The sequence below is a fragment of the Ranitomeya variabilis genome, chromosome 6 (assembly GCF_051348905.1).
Source record: "Ranitomeya variabilis isolate aRanVar5 chromosome 6, aRanVar5.hap1, whole genome shotgun sequence".
In the NCBI taxonomy this organism is placed as follows: domain Eukaryota; kingdom Metazoa; phylum Chordata; class Amphibia; order Anura; family Dendrobatidae; genus Ranitomeya; species Ranitomeya variabilis.
In genome coordinates, this window is record NC_135237.1 from 368222701 (window position 1) to 368238022 (window position 15322).

The following is a 15322-nucleotide window of genomic DNA, read 5'->3' on the forward strand; positions in this document are numbered from 1 at the left end:
ATAGCCGATGACGCTCTCGGGGTCCAGATATGTGGCTGTAGCTGCCACGGTGCAGATGCCAATCCCAGACGTGGACACACACACACACACACACACACACACACACACACACACACACACACACACACACACACACACACACACACACACACACACACACACACACACACACACACACACACTCTCTCTCACTCACTCAGCTTTATATATTAGATTGAGCTTCTTCCGCTAGAAACATGAATGTCTCGCCTTTTAAATACTTATCGTCTTTGGCAGCCGGAAGCTTTAAAGAGGGGGGGAAAAAGAAAAGAAAAAAACCTGAACATGTGAACAAAAATTCATTTTTACAGAGTAATGAACGGGTCCACTTTTTTTTTCAGTGGAAAAGGATGGTGTGAACATATCAACAGGGTTTGGGTTTGTGTTTTTTTTTTTTTTTTTCCTCCCCACTTTAGAAATCTTTTATTTGTCTGACATTAAAAATGGCCTTGTACATTCAATGTAATAGAGCACTGCCACTATATACATGCGAAAGGCTCTGACATTTTAGATTTTAACATACCGTATCTGACCATTTTGATCCCTCAGGCTTTGGAGCTGAAAGATATCCCCCTCTCCTCCCCTGTCGACACTCGTGTTCCCGGGGCTCACGTCACTGTTGCCACCTTCAGACCTATAAGAAATAGAGAGTAAGTGAGCGGCCAGCCCTGGAGAAGTTTAGGGCTCATGTGAGCACCGGAAACGCATGTAGCGACATCACCGGCATGGCGACTGCTTTGGAGGGGAGTAGAAGTGTTTTTATTTTAACAGGGCTAAACATGGGGAATGAGAAGGGGCTGTCCAAGTAGTGGACATGTTTTTTAATAGACACGCTTTGCCATGATGGGACCCTATCCTGTTTTAGGCACTATGGAGCCCTAAAAGTGGTACATGAATATTGTGTAATATCGTAAAATGGGCTGTACTTTTATTAAATAAAATACAATTAGCTGCTTATTCATTTTAATAAAAAAATTAAGGGGAGTTATCCAGGACTTTTAATAATTTTTTTTTACATATGGTGCAAAGAATTGACAGGCATGTAGACCTTCTTTTCCTCTGCTCTGTCGATGGGGCTTCACTGCAGACGTCTTGCTGATTGACCGCTGGCCAGTTAGGTAACTGGGAGAACAAGGCAAAGAAAAATATCACATCAGCTTACGCTGTCCAGTGTTGTGCAGTCTAATAAGGGGGCGGTGCACGGGCAGAGACCACTGGCCAGCTCAGGAGGGAAAATGATCAGGTGCAAGCAACCCTGCAACTGCCATGGAAAGAACTCTAAAAAGATTATTAGTAACTATTAACCTTTCACAAGGGAAAACAAATTACCGGTAAAAAGAAACATGCTATGCATACGTGTTTCAAGCACTAAGACTCTTAATCATAGGTACTGATAAATAATGTTGTTTTTTTTTTTAGTCCTTTCCATTGCTGTTGCTGGATGTCTCGCGGTAGCTGGGAGTCAGCTGTCAATCAGCATGACATCGGCAGAGACACACTGCCAACAAAGCAGAAGAGCATATGCTGCTCCGTCAATGTGGCCTCAGCGGATGCCGCAGGATCGGTACATGACTACTCTGAGCTGGCAGAACTGGCAGGTAGTCAGCTGCTCCCTGCCCGTAAGTTGTAGTTTTAGAAATGATATTCTCCTCTGCATACGGTGTAGTCATCCTCCTTGCTTTGTGTCGCGGCTCCTGCGCAGGCGTACTGATTTGCCCTGTTGAGGGCAGAGTAAAGTACTGCAGTGCGCGGGCGTTGGGCCTTTCTGAGCTTTCCCTGCGCACTGCAGTACTTTGCTCTGCCCTCAACAGCAAGGAAGAGGACGTCATCGCATGAAGATGGGAAGTGCCGGACCAGGACCTGCAACGCCCACCGGACCGCCCCTGGGGGGGGGGGGGGGAGTATAATCTAACCTCCTTTTCTCATCTTTCAGGATACATTGGGGGCTTATCTATAGCATTACAGAATGCTGTAGATAAGCCACTAATGGCGGTGGCCATAGCTTATATGAGAAAAATGAGGTGACAGATTCCCTTTAGTACCGACTTGGTACAGAAATAATTGGGATGTACTACTAGAGTTCCATTAGGCACTGTTAACTGTTTTCATAACAGGAATAAACCACATTCCATAAAATATTACTTTCGGTTAAAGGGGATGTCTAGTCACATCATGTTGATGACTTAGCCACTGGGTAGGTTTTCTGTGTGTGATTGGTTGGTGTCACATTCGGCACCAGCCCCAATGTCGGTCAGATGTAGTCGCACATAATGGCACTTCAGAATGCAGCTTCGTTCAAGGTGTAGCAGATCAATGGGGTTGTTGGGTGTCCGACCCACACTAATCTCATACTGACAACCTTCCCCTATAGAAGAGTCATTACTCGGTGACCCAACAACCCCTTTAAACATTTAGGGTATGTGCACAAATAAAGTATTTGGCACAGAAATCTCTGCACTATTTCTGCATCTCTTGGCAAGAAAAATGTACATTTTTGCTGCGTTTTTTACTTGCACTTTTGCAGATTTTTTTTGCCCGCTCGTTAATATGTGTGAAATCTGTAGCAAAAATGCTAAAAGAATTGACATGTGGCAGATTTAAATCTGCAAGTCACAAATGAGCAATGTGTGCATGGGACGTCAGGATTCTCATTCACATTGCTGGCATCAGGAGACCATTCAGGATTTATGACAAATCTGCTCTGCAAAAAGTGACCGTGTGCACATAGCCTAATAGTGTAGTAGCTTTTCGTCATAGTCACTGTGAACCAATTGATAATGCTGAGTGTAGGAAATCTGGATGGCATGGTGGATGGCATTACCTGGCTGGATTTACATCCAACTAGGGCAACATCTGCATGGCGTTTGTGTGTTCTCCCCGTGTTTGCTGGGGTTCCCTCCAGGCACTTAGTTTACTTTAAGTCTCTAAATAATTTCCTGATTGTGACTTTGGATTGTGATCCCCATTGGAGACAGTAATGCAGAATTCTGCTGGCGCTATCGATATCAGTGAGCACAATAAATAATGCCGCCGGAATGAAATGCTTTGAAGAGCAGCTGGAGCCGGTCCTCCAAAGTGATATTCTATTTTCTCCTAGCAAATCGAAAGAATTTATGAACTGAAACAGGATTTCCTTCTAATAGTTTGTTCTCAATCCAATCTGTTTAGCAATTAATTTCATGCTTCGTTGAGCGGCCATCCTGCCAGCGAGAAGATGGGGTATACTTTGCATATTGGATACCTATTGACTGCTAATCCATGCAACTCATAAGGCTGCTTTCAGCCAACGTGAAATTTTACTGCAGAACCTGCACCACTATCTAATAGGGTATGTTTCCACAGTCAGGAATGGCAGAGTATTTGCTCAGGATTTGACGCAGGTAAAATCTGCATCTGAGGTCACTGGCAGGTCACCTGCGTTTTTTTATGCGTTTTTTTACATGCGTTTATCACTTGAAATAAAGCTTATTGGCTTCTGGGAAGGGAAAAAAAAGAGACAGTAAACACTGCAGGTTGGATGCTGCGTACATCTGCTGCGTCCATCCCGCAGCGGCCAGAAGTTACAGCATAGTGGATAGCAGAGGTGTATCTAGCGTTTCTGGCACCCGGGGCAAGACTTCATTTTGGCACCCCCCCCCCCAAGGACATATGCCCCCCGTCAGCCCCATCATTGCCCTCCCCTCCCCCCACACACACACCATTCACTTCTCTGCACATTCCCCTGCAGCACGATACACACACACACACACACACACACACACACTCACTCACTCACTCACTCACTCACTCACTCACTCACTCACACGCACACACACACACACGCGCGCGCGCGCGCACACACACACACACACACACGCACACACACACTCTCTCACACACACACACACACACACCTCTCACCTCTCCTCGCGCTCTGCCGCAGCATCTCCATCGCCTTCCTCTCACACAGCCGGCCGCTGAAAGATGACGTCATCCAGCGGCGCGTCTGTGTGAGAGGAAGCAGGAAGACAGATCGCTGGGCAGCGGAGCTGCAGGGATTTCTCCCTGCCCGCCCCAGCCACTCTGCAGGGGCTCCCCTCCCCCTCTGCACACATTGGGAGCCAGCACTCTGCAGCTTCTCTGTGCCGGCTGTCAGCTTGACAGTCGGCTCAGAGAACAGCTGACTCTCAGACCGGGGGTGGCAGAATGCAGCCGCCGGGGGAGACACTGCGGACCGCCGAATTAGGCGGCCCGACTGCGCCCCCCTGCCAGCTGCGCCCGGGGCACATGCCCCGGCTGCCCCCCCCTAGATACGCCACTGGTGGATAGGATTTCATGAAATCCCATCTCCACTATGCGTTCAAAGATGCAGGCGGCAGACCTGTGTATACACACATGCCGCACATGTTTATAGACTACAGCATGTCTATTTACGATGCGGAGACGCTCAGTCCCCCAGCGTAAATTTCCCATAGACTATCATTACATGTGGTAAAAGCGCATCTAATTATTAGTCACATGCGTAATAACTGCAGGACCGCAGCTTACTACGCATGTTTACTAATTTACATATGTTGAATCTTGTTTCACATCCGGAAGTACGTGACGGACCGGTGTCACACTTGGGAGTGTGATGTGAGAAACTTGCACGAATGTCTCGCATCAATACCTGGCGCTGCTGCCAGCACTCGGACCGATGTGTGCGGCTGCATACTAGTACATGCTGCCTCACACTCCGGTGCCGGGTGTTGATGTGAGAGACTCGCATCACACTCGCAAGTGTGATATCGGCCACACAGGAATATGTAATGTCCTTTCCTTTTGTTTTTTTTGTTTAAAAATGGCGTGGGCTCCCATTCAATTTTTTCAAACCAGCAGAGGGAAAGCCAGCAACTGGGGGCCGATGTTTATAGCCTGGGAAGGAGTTAATACCCATGGATCTTCCCAGGCTATGTGTATCAGCCCTCAGCTGTATACTTAGCATTTACTGGCTATTAAAATATGGGGACCCCCCCAAAAAAATGACGTAGGGTCCCCCTATAATTAATAACCAGCAAAGGCTAGGCAGACGGCTGCGGACTGATAGTAATAGCCTAGGAAAGGACCATGGATATTGCCCCCCCGGCTAACAGCAGCTCACAGCCACCCCAGAAATGGTGCATCTCTATGATGCGCCAATTCTGGCACTTAGCCTCGCTCTTCCCACTTGCCCTGTAGTGGTGGCAAGTGGGGTAATAGTTTGGGGGTTATTGTCACCTTTGTATTGTAAGGTGACATCAAGCCCGACTTAGTAATGGACAGGCGTCAATAAGACACCTATGCATTGCTAATCCTATAGTTGTTACTTTATTTTGGCTGTCTTTATTTAACCTGCATTTTAATGAACTAAAACACCACACAGTTTTCCCATCTTTATTGTTCTGCTAATTCCCTGAATCCCTCAATCTCCTGCAAAAAAAATTAAAATAATAAACCAACACAAACACTCCCTGTTCCAACATAGTCTTTAATAATGAGTGTCCCACGACGAGTCCAGCTCTGCTACATCTGGATGCCTGACCTCCAGATGTAGCAGAGCTTGTAGATGACAGCCAGAGATAACTCTCTGGGGGGTCACCTGCACTGCAGTTCTCACAGTCAGCTGATTGTGAGAGCCAGCCTAGTGACCGGAGGGAACCCCGGCGGTCACGTGTACGGCAGTTCTCGTGGTGAGCGCAGTCATTGTGAGAACTGCAGTGGATGCGGACTTCCGGAGGTCACAAGGTAAGGCATTATTTAAATTAGTTTGCATGCGTAGTAAGCTGTGTTTCCGCAGTTATTACGCATGTGACTAATGTTAGTCTATGGGAAATTTACGCTGTGGGGACGGAGTGTCTCTGCATCGTAAATAGACATGCTGCGGTCTGGAAAGATGCACCGCATGTCCGGATACACAGGTATGCCGCCTGTGTCTCTGAACGCATAGTGGAGATGGGATTTCATGAAATTCCCTCCACTATGCTGTAATATCTGGACGTCAAACTCGCAGCGTTTCCTGACCGTACAAACATACCCATAAAGCTCTTAAGTGCTGATTTTGTTAAAGGGGGTCATCCAAGTAAAAAAAACAAAAAAAAAAAAAACCTATTGTCCCTCCAGCTGATCGTTCAGTGGTACTCCATTTTTGTTACATGTGTCGTGCAGGTGATCGCTGTGTTTTATTACTGGCGTCCATGGCTTACTGGCATCCATGGCTCCTCTCTTTGACAGGTAGCACTGATGGAGAATCAATGCTGGATTGTCAGGAGGGGATGGGGGCGTAAGTGAACTTTTTACTTTTATCCGACTTTTGCAGCCTTTTTTTGTGTATTGGTGGTCAATCTCCACGTTTTTAGTATGTATTGCTCTGAATGAATTCTGCTATGAAAATCCACAACTGTGAATGTCACGGTTATTAAAATCCGCCCCGAGCCTTGAATCTGCTGCAGATTTCTTATGCTATGAGCTACTAGTTGTATGTTCACAATGCTATTGACCAAAACTGCTCCCAACCCAGCAAAAAGCTTACCTCTGCCTATATTTTAGGACAATTGAAAAGACAACAGACGTGATATCCTTGTGTGACTTGTTCTGCGAGGTTGTCCGAGTTTTGCAGGTCAAATGAGTTTCATCCAGTGAGCTATGGGTTCGTACAAAGAGAGATTGTTTAGACTAGAAAAAGCGTCCTATAGCATAAGTCATAGAACGTGCCCCTGTTATTTAGATGCCTTTGATTTTTAAACAGTGTTCTCTTAGGCTATGTGCCTTGCAGAAATTTCCTGAGCAAAACCGGACATTTTCTGCAAGAAATCCGCATGCGGTTTTTTTTTTTTTCGCTTTTTTTGCTCTTTTTTTTTTTTTTTTTGCGGATTTTTCCGGAGATTTCCCAATGCAATGATATAGTGGGAAATCTGCAAAAAATCTGCAAAATTAATGAACATGCTGCGTTTTTTACCGTGATGCGTTTTTTTCGCGCATCATGTGCACAAAAATTGCAGAATGCATTCTAAATGATGGGATGCATAATGTATGTGTTTTTTATGCGTTTTTATAGCGAAACATCCGCAACTTGTGCACACAGCCTAAGGCTTCTTTCACACTTCGTCTGCAGTGTCCCATCCTAATGCGTCGATAAAATAGTGATACAACGGAGGGAACGCATCCAGTGTTATGACGGATGCGTCGGCTGAGCTTTTCCGGTGTAGATATGGGACTTGGTATTCAGGGGACACGAGAGATTTTCTCCTGCCTTGAAAAATTCTTCCGGGCATGCTCAGAGGGAAATAACGTGATACGTCACAGGATTCCTGTGTGTGACGGTCAGCGACGGATCCTGCGTCCATAGGCTTCCATTGTAGCCGACAACGGACAGCGCAGGACCTGTCGTTGAGCGATTTTCCGGCGTGCAGAAAAAACTTTCCTCTGAACGTTTTCTCTCCACGACCGACCGCTATTTTCCGACGGATCCAGTGCACGACGGATGAAACAGCCATCCGTCGCTATTACAAGTCTATGGGGAAGATGCAGGATCCTGCAAATTTTTTTGCAGCATCCTGCATTCTCAAAAAACGACGGATTGTGACGGGAGCTGAAAGACGGAAATGTGAAAGAGGCTTAGAGGTCAGGAAGCTTTGGTGTACATCCGAGAGATGGAGCAGGAGCTGCGTACAGGAGAGGCAGGGAGGAATAATAGGACGCCATGATTACTTGAGGTATCTAGACCTCAATATACAGTCGTGACTAATCTACTTGTGGGGAAGTGCATGATCATCGTGTATTCGATGGATAGATTGCAGTGGAAAATGAATGTTTTCTTCTAATATCTATACAGATGATGGTTGTATTGGAATGTGTTCTTTAACACTACTCCAGCATAATTTTTTTTTTTTTTTTTATTGCAGCACTTGAGTAGTGCCAATAACGTAAGTTCTCTGCCCCAACTCTTATACTTGGCAGCTGCCATCTTCATCTATTCTCGGCGCCGCTCTGGTCCTCTTCTGCAGTTTGTGACCTGCCGGATGGCTCCAGTGTTTGTTGGGCGATCCAGAAGTCACTACTCCACGTAAGTCTGAGAGCCAGAACACTCTTCCCATAGGCTTACTTTGAGAGTCTGTGACCATTACCTCTGACTTCCGTTCAAGCAGAAGTTGCGGTCACAATATGGCGCCTCAGGCCTGGAGTGCACCAGGAAGAGCTGTAGACAGTGGCTGGTACATATACTATGGTCAGGGAACCTGGATTAGTAGCACCACTCCAGCGCTAAAATACTAATAAAAAACACTGGAATGGTGCTTTAAAAGGAGTTTGGAATCTTAAAAGTTCATGAAATTGAACATTACTGTGTTACTGTATTTTGTCTTTGTTATTTCGGCTACTAAAGTAATTGTTCTTTTGTACACTAGTATTATTTATACATTACTTACCAGAGATGAGCGAATCATTTTTTAAAGATTTGGATTTGTCAGATTCACCAAATTTTCCCAGGAAATTCAATTTGTGGTGAAGCAAAAGTATTTCCAAGAGTCCAGTTGCTCTGAAAAGCATGTACTGTATGTATGGCGCTATTCCCTTTTCCGCACTCTAAGCTGCACTATTTTAAGGCCAAATTCACATTTTGCAGTTGCTGTCAGTCTATGTGCACACATTCAGGATTTTTTGTGTGTTTGCGTTTTTTCGGCGGTTTTCCGCTGCAAAAACGCTAAAAAAAAAACTTACATTAAGCATCCTATTAGAATGCAATCCGCAACTTTTGTGCACATGTTGCGTTCTTTTCTGCAAAAAAAAAAGCATCACAGAAAAAAATGCAGCATGTTCATTAATTTTGCAGAAAATCTCAGGATTTGCCACTATATAATATAGTAGTGGAAAGCTCTGCAAAAATCCACATAAAAAACGCAAAAAATATGCGGGAAAAAAAGCGATAAAAACGCGAGCGGATTTCTTGCAGAAAGTAAAGTTTTGTTCAGGAAAGTTCTGCAAAGAATCCTGAATGAAAAGAAAATGTTTGACATAATGTGAAATACAAAAAAACACAGCAAAACACAGCATTTTTTAAGGGAAAAAAAAACACAAAGTGGCCACTTGTGAAGGCAGCTTTACATTTTTTGTAGATAGGGTTTTTTTTTTTTTTTTTTGCTTTCTTTCCCTACTTTCATGGATAGCCTGAGCTGTGACATCAACGCACCATCAAGAGTCACTGCTGCGTGTCCTGCTTCTGCTTTGGCTGTGCTATATCATAGCCTGCAGAAATCAGGCGGGACTACCATGGGGATCAAGGTCATGTGATGTTCTTTGGCTGATGGAATATGTAAAATGGCAATTGGGGGATTTGTGCAATGAAAATGGAAAATTGTTTGAATGTACTAAGTTTAGCAAATTCCTACAAATTCAACACAAATTTTGATTTGCCTTGAATCGATTCGCTCTTCTCTACTGCTTGCCCAATTTGTTTTGTTTTGTAACCATTTGATGGAGAGAATAAAGTGGTTTTACACAATCTTGGTATAAAACTATACATGACCATTAAAGCAGTAGTCCCTTCTTAGTCATGCTGCTATATAGCCTACCCTTCTGTATATACCATAAATATGTGATGGATGCGGGCTCCACCTCGGGTATGGCACTTGTCCCCAGAATTGGGTGTCGTGTCTAGTGAGGCCGTGCCTGTCTACTGGATATGTCATAATTGTCGGTGAATACATTTTCAATGGGTCAAGAGGTGTTCTCATTTTAAGACTCCACAGAATATGCCATAAGTGTCTTGATGTAGGTCCCTCACAACTTGGAGCCACATCTGTGTCTAGAGGCCCCAGCCCACCCCGCTTCTCTGGTGCCAAGGGCCGCGGTCAATGGATGCTCTTCCTACTAACTTGCTTGTTAACAAGAACACATTTTACACTACATTAGATAATTGGCAACTAAAGGTTGTGTGCCGTTACTATACCTGAACTCATGGCAGAGGATATTATCATTGGCCAGGATTTATGGAGAGTTCGACCATCAAAACTAACAGAGCGGGACAGAATATTAGTGCCCAGCACTAACACACCTACGCCATTATATTGGCTGTCAGCTCAACAAGCAGATTAATAACCGATGAGATCACACAGGTCTCCTCAGCTGCCAGAAGATCAAATTTTAACTCTCTCCAACTTGATTTTGTCCATTGCTATTCAGCAGTTTGATATTATCGAGAAATTGATTTATTGGTCCTGGGTTCAAATTGCACCAGGGACAATATCTGCAAGGAGTTTGTATGTTCTCCCCATGTTAGCATGGGTTTCCTCCCACACTCCAAAGACATACTGATTGGGGCTCACAATCTAGATCCCCCATGTCTGTAAATCGTTGTGGAATTAATGGCGCTATATAGGTGAGATAAATAAATATATTGTAGGTTAATTACCATATCAAATACACGTTAGAAGACTTAGATTAATTGAAGAATGATGGAAGATAGAAAAGTAAATCCATATTGATGCTCTGTAAAGTGATTTTCCAGTCCACCACCTGACAGCACCATTGGAGGACGTCCTTCTTATCCGCAGTGGGACAGGAACCACAAGTTAAAAGGACCCTCCCCACTCCACCCACCAGTGTTTTTCCTGTCCCACTGCAAGAAGTCCTCCGACGGTGCTGTGCAGATGGTGGGGATCGGGGGGCCCAGCCTTTCCCTTCCCCGCCGCAAGATATCTGCGGCTGATACCTGCCATGGGGGGTCCCTCAGCCTCCCCAGTGTAGCGCTGCTCCTGGGGTCGGGTCCGTTTCCTCCTCGGGGGGCTCTCGGCCCGGGTGCCTGTATGCCGGGAAGTGTGTGCGGCGACCGCTTCCAGCAGCGGCTGGTTCCAGCGTGCGGCCGCGGTTTCCGGGTCCAGCGGCCACGTCACTTACGGTCGTGACGACCGCGTCACTTCCGGTGCGGCCAGCATGGAGGATGACGCCGGCAGCAGCGCCGGCCTCGGTGAGGGGCACAGCGCGGTCACCGCAGCGGCGGTAAGGAGGGCAGGATCAACCAGGTAAAACCTATATAAACTCACCAGGGGGGTCTGTATACCGCCGGCCATCCTGACAAAGGGAGCACTCGGCTATACGTACATACTGTCATCTGCACTAATGGAGGAGACTGCCAGACCTGAGGGGACTGACCAGCTTCAGGGGCACGTGAGTGGGCTATGCAAAGCCATACCACAAAGCTCACCCCTCCCCCTGCTCCCTACTTACAGTGCCCACGTATCTCTATTTTACCCTAGGCTGAGCCTTCCATCCCCACAGCCGAAAGGAAAAAATCGGGGAAAAATAAATGCCCGATATGTTCCACTAAGTTTCCGGAAAACTGGCAGAAACCATTGTGCAAATCGTGCACATCCAAAATTGTGGGTGATGAGCAGACAGCGCTACTATCCAGTATGAGGACCATGATTCGACAGGAGGTTCAGGCTTCTATCTCAAGCTTGAATATTCCCCAGGCTACTCAGTCAGAACCGCAGACTTCACGGAAGAGGCCGAGGGAATCTAGCCCCTCTTCCGAGGGTGAGGTTTCGGAGGATTCTGACCAGGAAGAAAGAGACGGATCTGTGGGCAGAGGGAAGAGATATCTCTTCTCCGCAACAGACACAGATGAGCTTCTTTATGCTGTGCGTAACACCATGCAGCTACAAGATACACCAGAGGAGACCTCGATCCAGGACGAGATGTTTGGCGGATTACATGCCCAGGTGACAAAAGTCTTCCCCGTCAACAACCACATTCGTTCCATGATCCTGGAAGAGTGGCAGGAAGCGGAGAAGAAGCTAGTGATTCCCAGGGACTTTAGACTTCGTCTGCCCTACAACCCTGAAGACATTAAAGTGTGGGATGAAGTTCCCAAGATCGATGTCCCACTAGCAAAGGTGGCGAAGAAGACCTCAATTCCATTTGAGGACTCTTACGCATTAAAAGATCCTATGGATCGTAAAGCAGACGGTTTGCTAAGGAGAACTTGGGAGTCCTCCGCGGCAATAATACGGGCCAATATAGCGGCAACCTCCGTAGCCCGGTCAATGCACTTATGGATTGACGATTTAGAGGATCACCTCAAAGCCAAGACTTCCAGAGAGGTTATCCTTAAGTCATTGCCATTGCTCAAACTCGCAACAGGCTTTATGGCAGATGCTTCTGCCGAATCTGTAAGGTTTGCGGCTAGAAGCGAATCCCTGTCTAATGCGGCCAGAAGAGCCATATGGCTAAAAACCTGGTCGGGGGATCTCCAGTCAAAAAATAAATTGTGTGGAATCCCATTCTCAGGAAATAAAGTATTTGGGCCAATTCTAGACGATATTCTAGAAAAGGCCTCAGATAAAAAGAAGGGTTTCCCTGAGGAGAATACCAAAAAATATCAGCCCTTTCGTAGGTCCCGACCTGGTCAGAGGACAGACTACAAGGGGAAAGGGAAGACTGGGAGGTGGTCTTATCCCAAGGGTGGAAAAGGTAGAGACTCCATCTTCCCTAGTGCAGGTACACCAAAGTCAAATAAATGACATAAAGGTGGGAGGTTGATTACAGAAATTTCTAGGGGGTTGGCAGAAGGTGTCCCAGAATCCTTGGATTCTACAAGTAATTGCACAGGGATACAAATTAGAATTCTCCGGCAGTCCCCCAGAAAGATTTGTAGTAACCCGACCTTGCCCGCTCTCCGACTCCTCCATGTGGACAAACATCCAGGAGCTGTTAGAATTAGAAGCGATTGTGCCAGTTCCCATCTCAGAAAGAGGCGAAGGCCATTATTCCCATTTATTTTCAATAAAGAAACCGTCCGGGGACTCCCGGACGATTATAAATTTAAAACCATTAAACAAATGGGTCCGGTACAAAAGATTCCGGATGGAATCTATAAGATCCACGACGCCTCTAATAGACAAAGACATGGTAATGTGTACCCTAGACCTAAGCAACGCATACTATCATGTCCCGATACACATCTCCTACCAAAAATTCCTGAGGTTTGCCATAATGAACAGTGGGATTGTACATCACTTTCAGTTCAGATGTCTCCCCTTCGGGCTTGCTTCAGCGCCCAGGATCTTTACCAAGCTGATGTCGGAAGTGGTGGCCTATTTGAGGAATCAGAATGTGACCATAGTCCCATACCTGGACGACTTCCTGATAATGGCGAAATCACAGAAACTCCTCAAGATAGACTGCACTTTCACCCTTTCCATCCTACAGGAGCTGGGGTGGATTGTGAACTGGAAAAAGTCCTGCCTGGTCCCAAATTCCAGAATAAAATTTTTGGGGGTGATCTTGGATTCCAATCTAAGAACATCTTTTTTACCAGAAGACAGACAAGAGGCCTTGATCAGGCACATCCATCAATTCAGAAGAAGTACCCCCTCCATAAGAGATGCAATGAGGATACTCTGCTTCATGACAGCATGCATACCCTGTGTGAAATGGAGCCAATTCCACTCGCGGGAGTTGCAAAGAGAAGTCCTAGGATCCTGGAACAGGAAACAGAGTTCCCTAGACAGATGCTTGTGTCTCCGTCGGTGAAGAGATCCCTAACCTGGTGGACCAGACCGAGGAACCTGAGAGAGGGAGTACCGTGGGTACTCGATCCCTGTGTTACGGTTACCACAGACGCCAGTCAATACGGATGGGGCGGTCATATAGGAAGAACATACTACCAGGGAGAATGGACTCCTCAGATTGCGGCAAGATCATCGAATTTCAGAGAGCTGTATGCGATCTGGAAAGTGTTGGGCCAGGTCCAGTCATTGGTCCGAGACAGACACGTGAGAATACTGTCCGACAATGTCACAGCAGTGGCATTTCTGAGACACCAGGGAGGTCCGAGACATCCACCACTGCAACACTTAGCAGACCAGATTTTCAGGTGGGCAGAAAGATCTGTCAAATCCATCTCGGCAGTTCACCTGGAAGGTGCCAAGAATCAACTAGCAGATTTCTTGAGCCGAAAGTCGGTACATCCCGGAGAGTGGGAACTGAACCCGGAAGTATTCAGCGGTCTATGCCAGAAATGGGGCACACCTCAGGTGGACCTCTTTGTCGCCAGGTCAAACGCAAAGGTCACAGCATTTTTTTTTCTCTGAATCCTCTAGATGGAGCCACAGGAGTAGACACCTTGTCTCCGTATTGGGGAGAAGGCCTCCTGTACGCATTTCCGCCTCTTCCTCTGATATCGAAGACACTCAGGAAGATACGAGACGAGAGAGCAACTGTAATCCTGGTGGTTCCTTTTTGGCCGAAAAGAAGCTGGTTTTCTCTACTGTCCAGGATGTCAACAGAAGAACCAGTCTTTCTACCGAACAGGCAGGACCTTCTACTTCAGGGTCCGGTGTTCCACAAGAATCCAGACTCTCTGCACCTATCTGCTTGGATCCTGAACGGCAAACCCTAAGATCCAGAGGCCTGTCAGAAGAGGTCATTACCACACTCCAGGCAAGCAGAAAGCCGGTGACTTCGGCGATTTACAACAAGATCTGGAAGCGGTATTGTTCCTTTCTGGGAAAAGGTCATGTGGATACTTCAAAACCAGATATCCCTAAAATCCTCGATTTCCTGCAACTCGGATTTGACAAGGGCCTTCGGCCTAGTACTCTAAAAGTACAGATTGCAGCACTTAGTGTATTTTTTGATACATCACTAGCCTCCCATCCCTGGATAGCAAGATTTTCCAGGGCCACACAGAGAATGAGGCCACTTGTGAGGAAATCAACTCCTCCTTGGGACCTAAACCTGGTCCTTAACACTTTGTGTAAAACCCCTTACTTACTGTCAGAAGATATGGACATAGCCAATCTCTCCTTTAAAACCGCCTTCCTAATTGCCATCACATCGGCTAAAAGGCTAGGGGAGATGCAGGCTCTTTCTATCCATATCCTACCATAACCTTGACGTTAGGGAGACTGTTCTAAAATACCTGGGGGCGACAGAAAGCTGGAGACGGGACACTAACTTATTTATTCAATACGGTGGTCCAAATAGGGGTTGCAAGGCAGCAAAATCAACCATTGCTAGGTGGGTTAAAAACATGATTAGCCTAGCATATACAAACCAAGGGAAAGATCCCCCGGACACTCTTAGGGCCCACTCAACACGAGCCATTTCTACATCATGGGCAGAGAAGGGGGGTGCCTCAGCTGAGCAAATCTGTAGGGCGGCGACTTGGACTAGTCTTTCTACCTTTGCTAGACACTATAAATTAGATGTCGTATCAGACCAATTAGCCTTTGGTAGAAAAGTCTTACATGCAGTAGTCCCACCCTAGTTAACATCCTTTGGTATTCTC

The 15322-nt window shown here is 46.3% G+C and overlaps 1 protein-coding gene across 1 annotated transcript in view; it reads left to right on the top strand.

Annotated features, from left to right (window-relative positions):
- Nucleotides 1-15322, top strand: part of PARD6G (par-6 family cell polarity regulator gamma) — a 137488-nt gene that overhangs the window by 17978 nt on the left and 104188 nt on the right. The window lies entirely within an intron of this gene.